This window comes from Petromyzon marinus, chromosome 59, assembly GCF_048934315.1.
Source record: "Petromyzon marinus isolate PM22_M1 ecotype Great Lakes invasive population chromosome 59, UKy_Petmar_22M1.pri1.0, whole genome shotgun sequence".
Taxonomy (NCBI): domain Eukaryota; kingdom Metazoa; phylum Chordata; class Hyperoartia; order Petromyzontiformes; family Petromyzontidae; genus Petromyzon; species Petromyzon marinus.
Window position 1 is genome coordinate 8595153 of NC_133725.1, and position 17617 is coordinate 8612769.

Below are 17617 nucleotides of genomic sequence, written 5' to 3' on the forward strand. Positions count from 1 at the left end.
GCTGAGGAGTTCATGGGCTGAGAAGGAGTTGATGGGCTGAGAAGGAGTTCATGGGCTGAGAACGAGTTGATGGGCTGAGAACGAGTTCATGGGCTGAGAACGAGTTGATGGGCTGAGAAGGAGTTGATGAGAAGGAGTTGATGGGCGGGGTGGAGGGACGACGGAGACGTTCGATGAAGAGGCGACAGACACCATGGCTGACGATGTTAGTGGTGCCCGCGTTAGACAAAGATCCCCCGTGTAGCCTGATCAGGCTGGAGGGGCAAGTGCTGTTAGCGAGCAGCACCTATAAAGGCCGGCACGGCACACGATGAGGGGGTGGGTGGCCAGCACCACGCCCGACCGCCTTTGTCTCCCCAGTGGCGATGTTTACACATCGCACCAGGTTCTCATTTGAGGCTGAGTCGACCTAGGGGAGGCCCAGCAGGACCGGTTCAGATAATCGCCACTGATGGTATTGGCAGTGAGCGGGAATCGAACCCGCGTGGCCAGGTTCATAGCGCAGCGTAGCGCTAACCACTACACCACCGCTCCCCGCTAGAACACACACACACTAACACACACACTAACACACACACTAACACACACTAACAACAACAACAACAACCGCCATTCGCCACTAAATGGCGGTGACGTCACCACGACGCTTGTGCCAGGCTATGTGCACCCTGAGGCCACGTGAAGTGTCGAACGCCCGCTGGCAGGAGGTCACGGGGCAGACCCAGGTGCCACGGGTCGACTGACTGAGTTGACTGGCTGATGCACCACCTGTGCCCCCTACTGTGCCAACCTGCTGTGCTTTAGCCACCCGGCGCTCCGCTCGTTGTTCTGAGCGTCGCTCCTCCGCCCTCCGTTGTTGTTGGAGGGCGACTGCCTCCAACTGCCCAGTAGCATCCTTCACGAGCCTCCTCCACAGAGGCCGATCTTGACACCGCTGGTACCAGTCATCGGCAAGTCCACTCAGCTCCACGTCCTCCTGTACCACATCACTCCATCTCTTCTGTAGCCCGTGCCGCGCCCGCTTAGCCCCCTCAATCCGGCCAAACAAAAGCTGTTTCGGCATGCGGTGGCTGGGCATGCGGGCTACATGACCCAGCCATCGCAGCCTTGCCTGCCGGAGGAGCTCACCGATGGGACCGTGCCCAGATCTTTCAAGGATTTGTGAGCTCCTCACACAATCCAGTCTGGTTAAACCCAGGATGGATCGTAGGCAGGCCAGCCTAAATGTTTCTAACCGGCAAAGATATTGCATTTCAATTAATTACCACGAAACCACGAGTTAACACACACACGCACTAACACACACACGCACTAACACACACACGCACTAACACACACACAATAACACACACACACGCACTAACACACACACACGCACTAACACACACACGCACTAACACACACGCACTAACACACACACGCACTAACACACACGCACTAACACGCACACACTAACACGCACACACACACTAACACGCACTAACACACACGCACGCACTAACACTCACGCACTAACACTCACGCACTAACACACACGCACTAACACACACGCACTAACACTCACGCACTAACACACACACACGCACGCACTAACACACACACACTAACACGCACACACACACTAACACGCACTAACACACACGCACGCACTAACACTCACGCACTAACACTCACGCACTAACACTCACGCACTAACACACACGCACTAACACACACGCACTAACACTCACGCACTAACACACAAGCACTAACACAAACACACACGCACTAACACGCACTAACACACACTAACACACACTAACACACGCACTAACACACACACGCACTAACACACACACGCACTAACACACGCACTAACACACACGCAGTAACACACACTAACACACACACGCACTAACACACACACGCACTAACACACACACGCACTAACACAAACACACACTAACACACACACTCACTCACTAACACACACACGCACTAACACACACTAACACACGCACTAACACACACTAACACACGCACTAACACACACACACTAACACACACACAATAACACACACAAACACACACACAATAACACACACAATAACACACACTAACACACACACACGCACTAACACACACACAAGCACTAACACACACGCACGCTAACACACACAAACACACACGCACTAACAAACGCACTAACACACACGCACTAACACTCACGCACTAACACACAAGCACTAATACACACTAACACACGCACTAACATACACTAACACACGCACTAACACACACTAACACACGCACTAACACACACTAACACACGCACTAACACACACACGCACTAACACACACACGCACTAACACACACGCAGTAACACACACTAACACACACACGCAGTAACACACACTAACACACACACGCACTAACACACACGCACTAACACACACACGCACTAACACACACGCACTAACACTAACACACACGCACTAACACTAACACACTCACTAACACACACACGAACTAACACACACTAACACACGCACTAACACTAACACACACACACACTAACACACACACACTAACACACACACAATAACACACACTAACACACACAATAACACACTAACACAATAACACACAATAACACACAATAACACACACACACTAACACACACACACTAACACACACTAACACACGCACTAACACACACACGCACTAACACACACACTAACACACACACTAACACACTCACGCACTAACAAACACGCACTAACAAACACACACTAACTCACACGCACTAACACACGCACTAATACACACGCACTAACACACACTAACACACGCACTAACAAAGACAAAGATCCCCCATATAGCCTGTAACAGACTCTAGGGGCAAGTGCTGTTAGCGAGCACACTAACACACTAACGCACACCCTAACGCACACACTAACACACGCACACACTAACACACGCACACACTAACACACGCACACTAACACACACACACTAACACACACAACACACACACACTATAACACACTAACACAATAACACACACACACACAATAACACACACACAATAACACATTAACACACACACACATTAACACACACACGTTAACACACACAATTAACACACACATTAACACACACAATTAACACACACACATTAACACACACACACTAACACACACACTAACACACACACACTAACACAAAATAACACACACACTAACACACACACTAACACACACACTAACACACACAATAACACACACACACACACTAACACACACTAACACAATAACACACACTAACACACACACTAACACACAATAACACACACTAACACACACACACTAACACACACACACTAACACACACACACTAACACACACAATAACACACACACTAACACACAATAACACACTAACATTAACACACACACACTAACACACACACACAAACACACTAACACACACAATAACACACACTAACACACACACTAACACACTAACACAAACACTATAACACACTAACAAAGATAAAACAAAGATCCCCCATATAGCCTTAACAGACTGTAGGGGCAAGTGCTGTTAGCGAGCACCTATGAAGGCCGGAACGGTACACGAGGGGGTGGGTGGCCAGCACCACGCCCGACCGCCTTTGTCTCCCTAGTGGCAATGTTTACACACCGCACCAGGTACTCATTTGAGGCTGAGTCGACCTAGGGGAGGCCCGGGACCGGTTCAGATAATCGTCACTGGTGTTGGCCGTGAGCGGGAATCGAACCCGGGTCGCCAGGTTCATAGCGCAGCGCGCTAACCGCTACACTACCGCTCCCCACATAACACGCTAACACACACTAACACACACACCAACACACACACCAACACACACACCAACACACACACAATAACACACACAACCACACACACACAACCACACACACAACCACACACTAACACACACTAACACAATAACACAAACACACACACTAACACACTAACACACACTCGCTCCACTACTACGTACGGCGCGCGGCGTGTCTGCAGACGGTGTTCGCGGCAAGTCTCTCTGGCTTGCTCGCGGAGCCTTACGAAGAAGGAGGCCCATCGCCCGGAACGTCGTCTATCGCGACATTGTTATATTGTGTGTCGTGTTCTAATCGGGCGTCGTGTGGAGCTACCACGACGAAGCGTGCGGCCCCTGAGGGGAGAGCCGCGCGACTGTCGAGTGACCCTGTTGTTGATGATGTTGTTGATGATGATGTTGTTGTTTATGTTGATGTTGTTGTTTTACCTCGAGACGCGACGATGAAAGCTGGGGGAGAGCGGCGAGAGGAGAGGAGAGAGAGCGGGGAGAGAGGTGAGCGCGGGGAGAGAGGGCGGAGAGAGCGGGGAGAGAGAGCGTGGAGAGAGAGCGGGGAGAGGAGAGAATGGAGAGCGGGGCGAGGTGAGAGCGAGCGAGGAGAGAGGGGAGAGAGAGAGAGGAGAGAGCGGGGAGAGAGGGCGGAGAGAGAGGAGGGCTGAGAGAGAGCTGAGAGAGAGCGAGGAGAGAGGGGAGAGAGGGCGGAGAGAGAGAGGGAGGGCGGAGAGAGAACGAGGAGAGCGGGTAGAGAGAGGTGAGAGAGAGCGGGGAGAGAGAGGAGAGAGCGTGGAGAGAGAGCTGAGAGAGGAGAGAGAGAGAGGGCTGAGAGGGCGGGGAGAGCGAGAGGGCTGAGAGAGAGCTGAGTGAGAGAGAGAGAGGAGGGCTGAGAGAGAGCTGAGATAGAGAGGGCGGAGAGAGAACGAGGAGAGCGGGTAGAGAGAGGGCTGAGAGAGAGCGGGGAGAGAGACAGCTGAGAGAGAGCTGAGAGAGGGCTGAGAGAGAGCGAGGGCGACGCGCGGCCTCCTCAGTCCGCCTCAGTCGCTCGCACGGCCCCACAGGGCCAATGGCGACTCCCCCCCTACCCCCACCATGGCACGACGATCGCCATTGGCTCGATCTCGTCACGTGGCCATCCCGCGGACTCAGTCGTAGAGCTCCCTTGCCCCCCCAGCCCCCCACCCCATAGCCCCCCTCCCCCTCTCCCCCCCTAGCCCCCTAGCCCCCACCGCCAAGCCCCCCACCCCCTAGCACCCCCCACTTCTAGCCCCCCCCCTCACTTAGACAATGGTGGTGGGGAGGGATAATGCCTTGGTTCGTGACGTCATCGACGAGCGCGGGTGACGTTTCGCGAATAATTTTTTTTCACCAAGCGATGATGTCATCACCCAGAAAAAATGTAGGGATGAGTTCGAAACGATATGACGTCACGGGAACAATTTTATTAAGAGATGACGTCATCGCCCAGCATGAATTGGGGCGAATGCGCTCGTAACGAAATGACGTCACGATTTTTTGTGCAGAGGTGACGTGGTCGCCCAACGTGATTTTGGGGGGGATGCGCTCGTAACGAGATGACGCCACACACATTTTTTTAAACATGGGATGACGTCATCACCCAACGTTATGGGGGGGGGGCGGTCGTAACAAGATGACGCCACAGTCTTCTTTGGTTCTTTCGGTAAAGTTGAAATTTATGATGCAGAAGATTTATGACGCCACAGATTTATTTTTCCATCGGATGACGTCATCGTCCAACATGATTGGGGGGTGGGCGCTCGTAACGAATTGATTCGGCGTTGCGATGACGTCATCTAGTAAAAAACAGATTTTATTTGGAACATTATTAAATTGGCTATTGACGCGCCAAGGGGCCGTCCATAAATGACGTCACACGATTTTGGACCATTTTTGACCCCCCCCCTCCCATCGTCACACGGTGTCACAAAAAGTCAGACCTCACCCTCAAATATGACGTCACAAAGCTCTGCCCCCCTCCCCCCCCCCAAAAAAAATATAAAACATGCTTCACAAATCGCTTTAAACTATTGTCATTGTAGCGCGTGTTTAATGTGGCGCTGCAGTCTAATGTTGTAGGAGAAAACATTTATTAAAAAGTATATTTAATTAAGTAGAACATATTCTTGGTTCTTTCGGTAGAGTCACGTAGCTTCTCACGACGTTTCGACTGCAGCACAAGCAATCATCATCAGGTGTGAAAACCACAGCAAGAAAATTTGAAGAAAGTGGCGGGTTTGTTTTAACGTTAGCACCACGGAGAGCGATTTGGCGCTGACGTTAAAAAAAAACCCGCCACTTTTCTTCAGTCACGAAAGCTTTAAATCAGAATTTAAGTAGAACGTGTTGTCTATATTTATTTTAAGTTGCGCATTTTGATGTGACGTCACATTTATCCCCCCCCCCCCTCCTCTTCGCGTCACACATCGTCACAAATGTCTGAACCCCACCCCCCCTAGATGCATGACGTCATTTATGGACGACTACCAATAAAAAAGTGGCTCATATAGAAAATATGAATGATGGTCGTGTGTCAGGCTCGCTTATTTCGCGGTAGGGGGCGATGATTGACGCGCCCGCTGCAGAACTCTTGCGAATGACGTCACTCGACCTTGAACGTGCACAGGGAGAGCGTGGCATGACGAGTTTGAGGCCCTGTTCGTCTTCGTGACAGCTTGGGGAGTGAGACATTCATCCAGCAGTGGAGAGACTCTGGCTGATGACGCTGATAGTGATTTAGAGGTGGGGGGGAGTGAGACATTCATCCGGCAGCGGAGAGACTCTGGCTGATGACACTGATAGTGAATTAGAGGTAGGGGGGAGTGAGACATTCATCCAGCAGTGGAGAGACTCTGGCTGATGACACTGATAGTGAATTAGAGGTAGGGGGAGTGAGACATTCATCCAACAGTTGAGAGACTCTGGCTGATGACGCTGATAGTGAATTAGAGGTAGGGGGAGTGAGACATTCATCCAGCAGTTGAGATACTCTGGCTGATGACACTGATAGTGAATTAGAGGTGGGGTGGGGAGACATTCATCCAGCAGTAGAGAGACTCTGGCTGATGACACTGATAGTGAATTAGAGGTGGGGGGAGTGAGACATTCATCCAGCAGTAGAGAGACTCTGGCTGATGACGCTGATAGTGAATTAGAGGTGGGGAGGAGACATTCATCCAGCAGTAGCGAGACTCTGGCTGATGACACTGATAGTGAATTAGAGGTGGGGGGGTAGTGAGACATTCATCCAGCAGTAGAGAGACACTGCCTGATGACGATGATAGTGAATTAGAGGTGGGGGGAGTGAGACATTAATCCAGCAGTAGAGAGACTCTGGCTGATGACACTGATAGTGAATTAGAGGTAGGGGGGAGTGAGACATTCATCCAGCAGTAGAGAGACTCTGGCTGATGACACTGATAGTGAATTAGAGGTGGGGGGAGTGAGACATTCATCCAGCAGTAGAGAGACTCTGGCTGATGACGCTGATAGTGAATTACAGGTGGGGGGAGTGAGACATTCATCCAGCAGTAGAGAGGCTCTGGCTGATGACATTTATAGTGAATTAGAGGTGGGGGGAGTGAGACATTAATCCAGCAGTGGAGAGACTCTGGCTGATGACACTGATAGTGAATTAGAGGTGGGGGGGGAGACATTCATTCAGCAGTGGAGAGACTCTTGCTGATGACACTGATAGTGAATTAGAGGTGGGGGGAGACATTCATCCAGCAGTAGAGAGACTCTGACTGATGTCACTGATAGTGAATTAGAGGTGGGGGAGTGAGACATTCATCCAGCAGTGGAGAGACTCTGGCTGATGACACTGATAGTGAATTAGAGGTGGGGGGAGACATTCATCCAGCAGTAGAGAGACTCTGACTGATGTCACTGATAGTGAATTAGAGGTGGGGGGAGTGAGACATTCATCCAGCAGTGGAAAGACTCTGGCTGATGACACTGATAGTGAATTAGAGGTGGGGGGAGTGAAACATTCATCCAGCAGTAGAGAGACTCTGGCTGATGACGCTGATAGTGAATTAGAGGTAGGGGGAGTGAGACATTCATCCAGCAGTGGAGAGACTCTGGCTGATGACGCTGATAGGGAATTAGAGGTGGGGGGGAGTGAGACATTCATCCAGCAGTAGAGAGACTCTGGCTGATGACACTGATAGTGAATTAGAGGTAGGGGGGAGTGAGACATTCATCCAGCAGTAGAGAGACTCTGGCTGATGACACTGATAGTGAATTAGAGGTGGGGGGAGTGAGACATTCATCCAGCAGTAGAGAGACTCTGGCTGATGACGCTGATAGTGAATTACAGGTGGGGGGAGTGAGACATTCATCCAGCAGTAGAGAGGCTCTGGCTGATGACATTTATAGTGAATTAGAGGTGGGGGGAGTGAGACATTCATCCAGCAGTAGAGCGACTCTGGCTGATGACACTGATAGTGAATTAGAGGTGGGGGGAGTGAGACATTAATCCAGCAGTGGAGAGACTCTGGCTGATGACACTGATAGTGAATTAGAGGTGGAGGGAGACATTCATCCAGCAGTAGAGAGACTCTGACTGATGTCACTGATAGTGAATTAGAGGTGGGGGGAGTGAGACATTCATCCAGCAGTGGAAAGACTCTGGCTGATGACACTGATAGTGAATTAGAGGTGGGGGGAGTGAAACATTCATCCAGCAGTAGAGAGACTCTGGCTGATGACGCTGATAGTGAATTAGAGGTAGGGGGAGTGAGACATTCATCCAGCAGTAGAGAGACTCTGGCCGATGACACTGATAGTGAATTAGAGGTGGGGGAGTGAGACATTCATCCAGCAGTAGAGAGACTCTGGCTGATGACACTGATAGTGAATTAGAGGTGGGAGGAGTGAGACATTCATCCAGCAGTAGAGAGACTCTGGCTGATGACGCTGATAGTGAATTAGAGGTGGAGAGGAGACATTCATCCAGCAGTAGCGAGACTCTGGCTGATGACACTGATAGTGAATTAGAGGTGGTGGGGGGAGACATTCATCCAGCAGGGGAGAGACTCTGGCTGATGACACTGATAGTGAATTAGAGGTGGGGGGATGAGACATTCATCCAGCAGTAGAGAGTCTCTGGCTGATGACACTGATAGTGAATTAGAGGTAGGGGGGAGTGAGACATTCATCCAGCAGTGGAGAGACTCTGGCTGATGACGCTGATAGGGAATTAGAGGTGGGGGGGAGTGAGACATTCATCCAGCAGTACAGAGACTCTGGCTGATGACACTGATAGTGAATTAGAGGTGGGGGGGTAGTGAGACATTCATCCAGCAGTAGAGAGACACTGCCTGATGACACTGATAGTGAATTAAAGGTGGGGGGAGTGAGACATTCATCCAGCAGTGGAGAGACTCTGGCTGATGACGCTGATAGTGAATTCGAGGTAGGGGGAGTGAGACATTCATCGAGCAGTAGAGAGACTCTGACTGATGACGATGATAGTGAATTAGAGGTGGGGGGAGTGAGACATTAATCCAGCAGTAGAGAGACTCTGGCTGATGACACTGATAGTGAATTAGAGGTAGGGGGGAGTGAGACATTCATCCAGCAGTAGAGAGACTCTGGCTGATGACACTGATAGTGAATTAGAGGTGGGGGGAGTGAGACATTCATCCAGCAGTAGAGAGACTCTGGCTGATGACGCTGATAGTGAGAAACAGGTGGGGGGAGTGAGACATTCATCCAGCAGTAGAGAGGCTCTGGCTGATGACATTTATAGTGAATTAGAGGTGGGGGGAGTGAGACATTCATCCAGCAGTAGAGCGACTCTGGCTGATGCCACTGATAGTGAATTAGAGGTGGGGGGAGTGAGACATTCATCCAGCAGTAGAGAGACTCTGGCTGATGACACTGATAGTGAATTAGAGGTGGGGGAGTGAGACATTCATCCAGCAGTAGAGAGACTCTGGCTGATGACGCTGATAGTGACTTAGAGGTGGGGGGAGTGAGGCATTCATCCAGCAGTGGAGAGACTCTGGCTGATGACACTGATAGTGAATTAGAGGTAGGGGGAGTGAGGCATTCATCCAGCAGTGGAGAGACTCTGGCTGATGACACTGATAGTGAATTAGAGGTGGGGGAAGTGAGACATTCATCCAGCACTAGAGAGACTCTGGCTGATGACGCTGATAGAGAATTAGACGTAGGGGAGTGAGACATTCATCCAGCAGTAGAGAGACTCTGGCTGATGACGCTGATAGTGACTTAGAGGTGGGGGGGAGTGAGGCATTCATCCAGCAGTGGAGAGACTCTGGCTGATGACACTGATAGTGAATTAGAGGTAGGGGGAGTGAGGCATTCATCCAGCAGTGGAGAGACTCTGGCTGATGACACTGATAGTGAATTAGAGGTAGGGGGAGTGAGGCATTCATCCAGCAGCGGAGAGACTCTGGCTGATGACAATGATAGTGAATTAGAGGTGGGGGGAGTGAGACATTCATCCAGCAGTGGAGAGACTCTGGCTGAAGACACTGATAGTGAATTAGAGGTGGGGGGAGTGAGACATTCATCCAGCAGTAGAGAGACTCTGGCTGATGACACTGATAGTGAATTAGAGGTGGGGGAGTGAGACATTCATCCAGCACTAGAGAGACTCTGGCTGATGACGCTGATAGTGAATTAGAGGTAGGGGGAGTGAGACATTCATCCAGCAGTGGAGAGACTCTGGCTGATGACGCTGATAGGGAATTAGAGGTGGGGGGGAGTGAGACATTCATCCAGCAGTAGAGAGACTCTGGCTGATGACACTGATAGTGAATTAGAGGTAGGGGGGAGTGAGACATTCATCCAGCAGTAGAGAGACTCTGGCTGATGACACTGATAGTGAATTAGAGGTGGGGGGAGTGAGACATTCATCCAGCAGTAGAGAGACTCTGGCTGATGACGCTGATAGTGAATTACAGGTGGGGGGAGTGAGACATTCATCCAGCAGTAGAGAGGCTCTGGCTGATGACATTTATAGTGAATTAGAGGTGGGGGGAGTGAGACATTCATCCAGCAGTAGAGCGACTCTGGCTGATGACACTGATAGTGAATTAGAGGTGGGGGGAGTGAGACATTAATCCAGCAGTGGAGAGACTCTGGCTGATGACACTGATAGTGAATTAGAGGTGGGGGGAGACATTCATCCAGCAGTAGAGAGACTCTGACTGATGTCACTGATAGTGAATTAGAGGTGGGGGGAGTGAGACATTTATCCAGCAGTGGAAAGACTCTGGCTGATGACACTGATAGTGAATTAGAGGTGGGGGGAGTGAAACATTCATCCAGCAGTAGAGAGACTCTGGCTGATGACGCTGATAGTGAATTAGAGGTAGGGGGAGTGAGACATTCATCCAGCAGTAGAGAGACTCTGGCCGATGACACTGATAGTGAATTAGAGGTGGGGGAGTGAGACATTCATCCAGCAGTAGAGAGACTCTGGCTGATGACACTGATAGTGAATTAGAGGTGGGGGGAGTGAGACATTCATCCAGCAGTAGAGAGACTCTGGCTGATGACGCTGATAGTGAATTAGAGGTGGAGAGGAGACATTCATCCAGCAGTAGCGAGACTCTGGCTGATGACACTGATAGTGAATTAGAGGTGGTGGGGGGAGACATTCATCCAGCAGGGGAGAGACTCTGGCTGATGACACTGATAGTGAATTAGAGGTGGGGGGATGAGACATTCATCCAGCAGTAGAGAGTCTCTGGCTGATGACACTGATAGTGAATTAGAGGTAGGGGGGAGTGAGACATTCATCCAGCAGTGGAGAGACTCTGGCTGATGACGCTGATAGGGAATTAGAGGTGGGGGGGAGTGAGACATTCATCCAGCAGTACAGAGACTCTGGCTGATGACACTGATAGTGAATTAGAGGTGGGGGGGTAGTGAGACATTCATCCAGCAGTAGAGAGACACTGCCTGATGACACTGATAGTGAATTAAAGGTGGGGGGAGTGAGACATTCATCCAGCAGTGGAGAGACTCTGGCTGATGACGCTGATAGTGAATTCGAGGTAGGGGGAGTGAGACATTCATCGAGCAGTAGAGAGACTCTGACTGATGACGATGATAGTGAATTAGAGGTGGGGGGAGTGAGACATTAATCCAGCAGTAGAGAGACTCTGGCTGATGACACTGATAGTGAATTAGAGGTAGGGGGGAGTGAGACATTCATCCAGCAGTAGAGAGACTCTGGCTGATGACACTGATAGTGAATTAGAGGTGGGGGGAGTGAGACATTCATCCAGCAGTAGAGAGACTCTGGCTGATGACGCTGATAGTGAGAAACAGGTGGGGGGAGTGAGACATTCATCCAGCAGTAGAGAGGCTCTGGCTGATGACATTTATAGTGAATTAGAGGTGGGGGGAGTGAGACATTCATCCAGCAGTAGAGCGACTCTGGCTGATGCCACTGATAGTGAATTAGAGGTGGGGGGAGTGAGACATTAATCCAGCAGTGGAGAGACTCTTGCTGATGACACTGATAGTGAATTAGAGGTAGGGGGAGTGAGACATTCATCCAGCAGTGGAGAGACTCTGGCTGATGACACTGATAGTGAATTAGACGTAGGGGAGTGAGACATTCATCCAGCAGTAGAGAGACTCTGGCTGAAGACACTGATAGTGAATTAGAGGTGGGGGGAGTGAGACATTCATCCAGCAGTAGAGAGACTCTGGCTGATGACACTGATAGTGAATTAGAGGTGGGGGAGTGAGACATTCATCCAGCAGTAGAGAGACTCTGGCTGATGACGCTGATAGTGACTTAGAGGTGGGGGGAGTGAGGCATTCATCCAGCAGTGGAGAGACTCTGGCTGATGACACTGATAGTGAATTAGAGGTAGGGGGAGTGAGGCATTCATCCAGCAGTGGAGAGACTCTGGCTGATGACACTGATAGTGAATTAGAGGTAGGGGGAGTGAGGCATTCATCCAGCAGTGGAGAGACTCTGGCTGATGACAATGATAGTGAATTAGAGGTGGGGGGAGTGAGACATTCATCCAGCAGTGGAGAGACTCTGGCTGATGACACTGATAGTGAATTAGAGGTGGGTGGAGTGAGACATTCATCCAGCAGTGGAGAGACTCTGGCTGATGACACTGATAGTGAATTAGACGTAGGGGAGTGAGACGTTCATCCAGCAGTAGAGAGACTCTGGCTGAAGACACTGATAGTGAATTAGAGGTGGGGGGAGTGAGACATTCATCCAGCAGTAGAGAGACTCTGGCTGATGACACTGATAGTGAATTAGAGGTGGGGGAGTGAGACATTCATCCAGCAGTAGAGAGACTCTGGCTGATGACACTGATAGTGAATTAGAGGTGGGGGGAGTGAGACATTCATCCAGCAGTAGAGAGACTCTGGCTGATGACGCTGATAGTGAATTAGAGGTGGAGAGGAGACATTCATCCAGCAGTAGCGAGACTCTGGCTGATGACACTGATAGTGAATTAGAGGTGGTGGGGGGAGACATTCATTCAGCAGGGGAGAGACTCTGGCTGATGACACTGATAGTGAATTAGAGGTGGGGGGATGAGACATTCATCCAGCAGTAGAGAGTCTCTGGCTGATGACACTGATAGTGAATTAGAGGTAGGGGGAGTGAGACATTCATCCAGCAGTGGAGAGACTCTGGCTGATGACGCTGATAGGGAATTAGAGGTGGGGGGGAGTGAGACATTCATCCAGCAGTACAGAGACTCTGGCTGATGACACTGATAGTGAATTAGAGGTGGGGGGGTAGTGAGACATTCATCCAGCAGTAGAGAGACACTGCCTGATGACACTGATAGTGAATTAAAGGTGGGGGGAGTGAGACATTCATCCAGCAGTGGAGAGACTCTGGCTGATGACGCTGATAGTGAATTCGAGGTAGGGGGAGTGAGACATTCATCGAGCAGTAGAGAGACTCTGACTGATGACGATGATAGTGAATTAGAGGTGGGGGGAGTGAGACATTAATCCAGCAGTAGAGAGACTCTGGCTGATGACACTGATAGTGAATTAGAGGTAGGGGGGAGTGAGACATTCATCCAGCAGTAGAGAGACTCTGGCTGATGACACTGATATTGAATTAGAGGTGGGGGGAGTGAGACATTCATCCAGCAGTAGAGAGACTCTGGCTGATGACGCTGATAGTGAGAAACAGGTGGGGGGAGTGAGACATTCATCCAGCAGTAGAGAGGCTCTGGCTGATGACATTTATAGTGAATTAGAGGTGGGGGGAGTGAGACATTCATCCAGCAGTAGAGCGACTCTGGCTGATGCCACTGATAGTGAATTAGAGGTGGGGGGAGTGAGACATTAATCCAGCAGTGGAGAGACTCTGGCTGATGACACTGATAGTGAATTAGAGGTGGGGGAGTGAGACATTCATCCAGCAGTGGAGAGACTCTGGCTGATGACACTGATAGTGAATTAGAGGTGGGGGGAGACATTCATCCAGCAGTAGAGAGACTCTGACTGATGTCACTGATAGTGAATTAGAGGTGGGGGGAGTGAGACATTCATCCAGCAGTGGAGAGACTCTGGCTGATGACACTGATAGTGAATTAGAGGTGGGGGGAGTGAAACATTCATCCAGCAGTAGAGAGACTCTGGCTGATGACGCTGATAGTGAATTAGAGGTAGGGGGAGTGAGACATTCATCCAGCAGTGGAGAGACTCTGGCTGATGACACTTATAGTGAATTAGACGTAGGGGAGTGAGACGTTCATCCAGCAGTAGAGAGACTCTGGCTGAAGACACTGATAGTGAATTAGAGGTGGGGGGAGTGAGACATTCATCCAGCAGTAGAGAGACTCTGGCTGATGACACTGATAGTGAATTAGAGGTGGGGGGAGTGAGACATTCATCCAGCAGTAGAGAGACTCTGGCTGATGACACTGATAGTGAATTAGAGGTGGGGGAGTGAGACATTCATCCAGCAGTAGAGAGACTCTGGCTGATGACACTGATAGTGAATTAGAGGTGGGGGGAGTGAGACATTCATCCAGCAGTAGAGAGACTCTGGCTGATGACGCTGATAGTGAATTAGAGGTGGAGAGGAGACATTCATCCAGCAGTAGCGAGACTCTGGCTGATGACACTGATAGTGAATTAGAGGTGGTGGGGGGAGACATTCATCCAGCAGGGGAGAGACTCTGGCTGATGACACTGATAGTGAATTAGAGGTGGGGGGATGAGACATTCATCCAGCAGTAGAGAGTCTCTGGCTGATGACACTGATAGTGAATTAGAGGTAGGGGGGAGTGAGACATTCATCCAGCAGTGGAGAGACTCTGGCTGATGACCCTGATAGGGAATTAGAGGTGGGGGGGAGTGAGACATTCATGCAGCAGTACAGAGACTCTGGCTGATGACACTGATAGTGAATTAGAGGTGGGGGGGTAGTGAGACATTCATCCAGCAGCAGAGAGACACTGCCTGATGACACTGATAGTGAATTAAAGGTGGGGGGAGTGAGACATTCATCCAGCAGTAGAGAGACTCTGGCTGATGACGCTGATAGTGAATTCGAGGTAGGGGGAGTGAGACATTCATCGAGCAGTAGAGAGACTCTGACTGATGACGATGATAGTGAATTAGAGGTGGGGGGAGTGAGACATTAATCCAGCAGTAGAGAGACTCTGGCTGATGACACTGATAGTGAATTAGAGGTAGGGGGGAGTGAGACATTCATCCAGCAGTAGAGAGACTCTGGCTGATGACACTGATATTGAATTAGAGGTGGGGGGAGTGAGACATTCATCCAGCAGTAGAGAGACTCTGGCTGATGACGCTGATGGTGAGAAACAGGTGGGGGGAGTGAGACATTCATCCAGCAGTAGAGAGGCTCTGGCTGATGACATTTATAGTGAATTAGAGGTGGGGGGAGTGAGACATTCATCCAGCAGTAGAGCGACTCTGGCTGATGCCACTGATAGTGAATTAGAGGTGGGGGGAGTGAGACATTAATCCAGCAGTGGAGAGACTCTGGCTGATGACACTGATAGTGAATTAGAGGTGGGGGGAGACATTCATCCAGCAGTAGAGAGACTCTGACTGATGTCACTGATAGTGAATTAGAGGTGGGGGGAGTGAGACATTCATCCAGCAGAGGAGAGACTCTGGCTGATGACACTGATAGTGAATTAGAGGTGGGGGGAGTGAAACATTCATCCAGCAGTAGAGAGACTCTGGCTGATGACGCTGACAGTGAATTAGAGGTAGGGGGAGTGAGACATTCATCCAGCAGAGGAGAGACTCTGGCTGATGACACTGATAGTGAATTAGACGTAGGGGAGTGAGACATTCATCCAGCAGTAGAGAGACTCTGGCTGAAGACACTGATAGTGAATTAGAGGTGGGGGGAGTGAGACATTCATCCAGCAGTAGAGAGACTCTGGCTGATGACACTGATAGTGAATTAGAGGTGGGGGAGTGAGACATTCATCCAGCAGTAGAGAGACTCTGGCTGATGACGCTGATAGTGACTTAGAGGTCGGGGGGAGTGAGGCAGTCATCCAGCAGTGGAGAGACTCTGGCTGATGACACTGATAGTGAATTAGAGGTGGGGGGGGAGACATTCATCCAGCACTAGAGAGACTCTGGCTGATGACACTGATAGTGAATTAGAGGTAGGGGGAGTGAGGCATTCATCCAGCAGTGGAGAGACTCTGGCTGATGACGCTGATAGTGAATTAGAGGTGAGGGGAGTGAGACATTCATCCAGCACTAGAGAGACTCTGGCTGATGACGCTGATAGTGAATTAGAGGTAGGGGGAGTGAGACATTCATCCAGCAGTGGAGAGACCCTGGCTGATGACACTGATAGTGAATTAGACGTAGGGGAGTGAGCCATTCATCCAGCAGTAGAGTGACTCTGGCTGATGATACTGATAGTGAATTAGAGGTAGGAAAGTGAGACATTCATCCAGCAGTGGAGAGACTCTGGCTGATGACGCTGATAGTGAATTAGAGGTGGGGGAGTGAGGCATTCATCCAGCAGTAGAGAGACTCTGGCTGATGACACTGATAGTGAATTAGAGGTAGGGGGGAGTGAGACATTCATCCAGCAGTAGAGAGACTCTGGCTGATGACACTGATAGTGAATTAGAGGTAGGGGGGAGTGAGACATTCATCCAGCAGTAGAGAGACTCTGGCTGATGACACTGATAGTGAATTAGAGGTGGGGGGAGTGAGACATTCATCCAGCAGTAGAGAGACTCTGACTGATGACACTGATAGTGAATTAGAGGTAGGGGGGAGGGAGACATTCATCCAGCAGTAGAGAGACTCTGACTGATGACGCTGATAGTGAATTAGAGGTGGGGGGGAGTGAGACATTCATCCAGCAGTGGAGAGACTCTGGCTGATGACACTGATAATGAATTAGAGGTGGGGGAGTGAGACATTCATCCAGCAGTGGAGAGACTCTGATTGATGACGCTGATAGTGAATTAGAGGTAGGGGAGTGATGCATTCATCCAGCAGTGGAGAGACTCTGACTGATGACGCTGATAGTGAATTAGAGGTGGGGGGGAGTGAGACATTCATCCAGCAGTGGAGAGACTCTGGCTGATGACACTGATAGTGAATTAGAGGTGGGGGAGTGAGACATTCATCCAGCAGTGGAGAGACTCTGGCTGATGACACTGATAGTGAATTAGAGGTGGGGGGAGACATTCATCCAGCAGTAGAGAGACTCTGACTGATGTCACTGATAGTGAATTAGAGGT

At 50.3% G+C, this 17617-nt stretch overlaps 1 protein-coding gene across 4 annotated transcripts in view; it reads right to left on the reverse strand.

Annotated features, from left to right (window-relative positions):
• LOC116955304 (E3 ubiquitin-protein ligase RING2) overlaps positions 1-4964 on the reverse strand; it is a 39597-nt gene extending 34633 nt beyond the window's left edge. The window contains exon 1 of one of the 4 annotated variants that reach the window (XM_076053071.1): positions 4293-4964. The gene's annotated coding sequence lies outside the window, so the exon portion shown is untranslated. Of the gene's footprint in view, positions 1-4025; positions 4269-4292 lie in introns of those variants that run through there. The other 3 variants (XM_076053069.1, XM_076053072.1, XM_076053070.1) reach the window with 3 other exon arrangements.
• Between the last annotated feature and the right edge of the window lie 12653 nt (positions 4965-17617).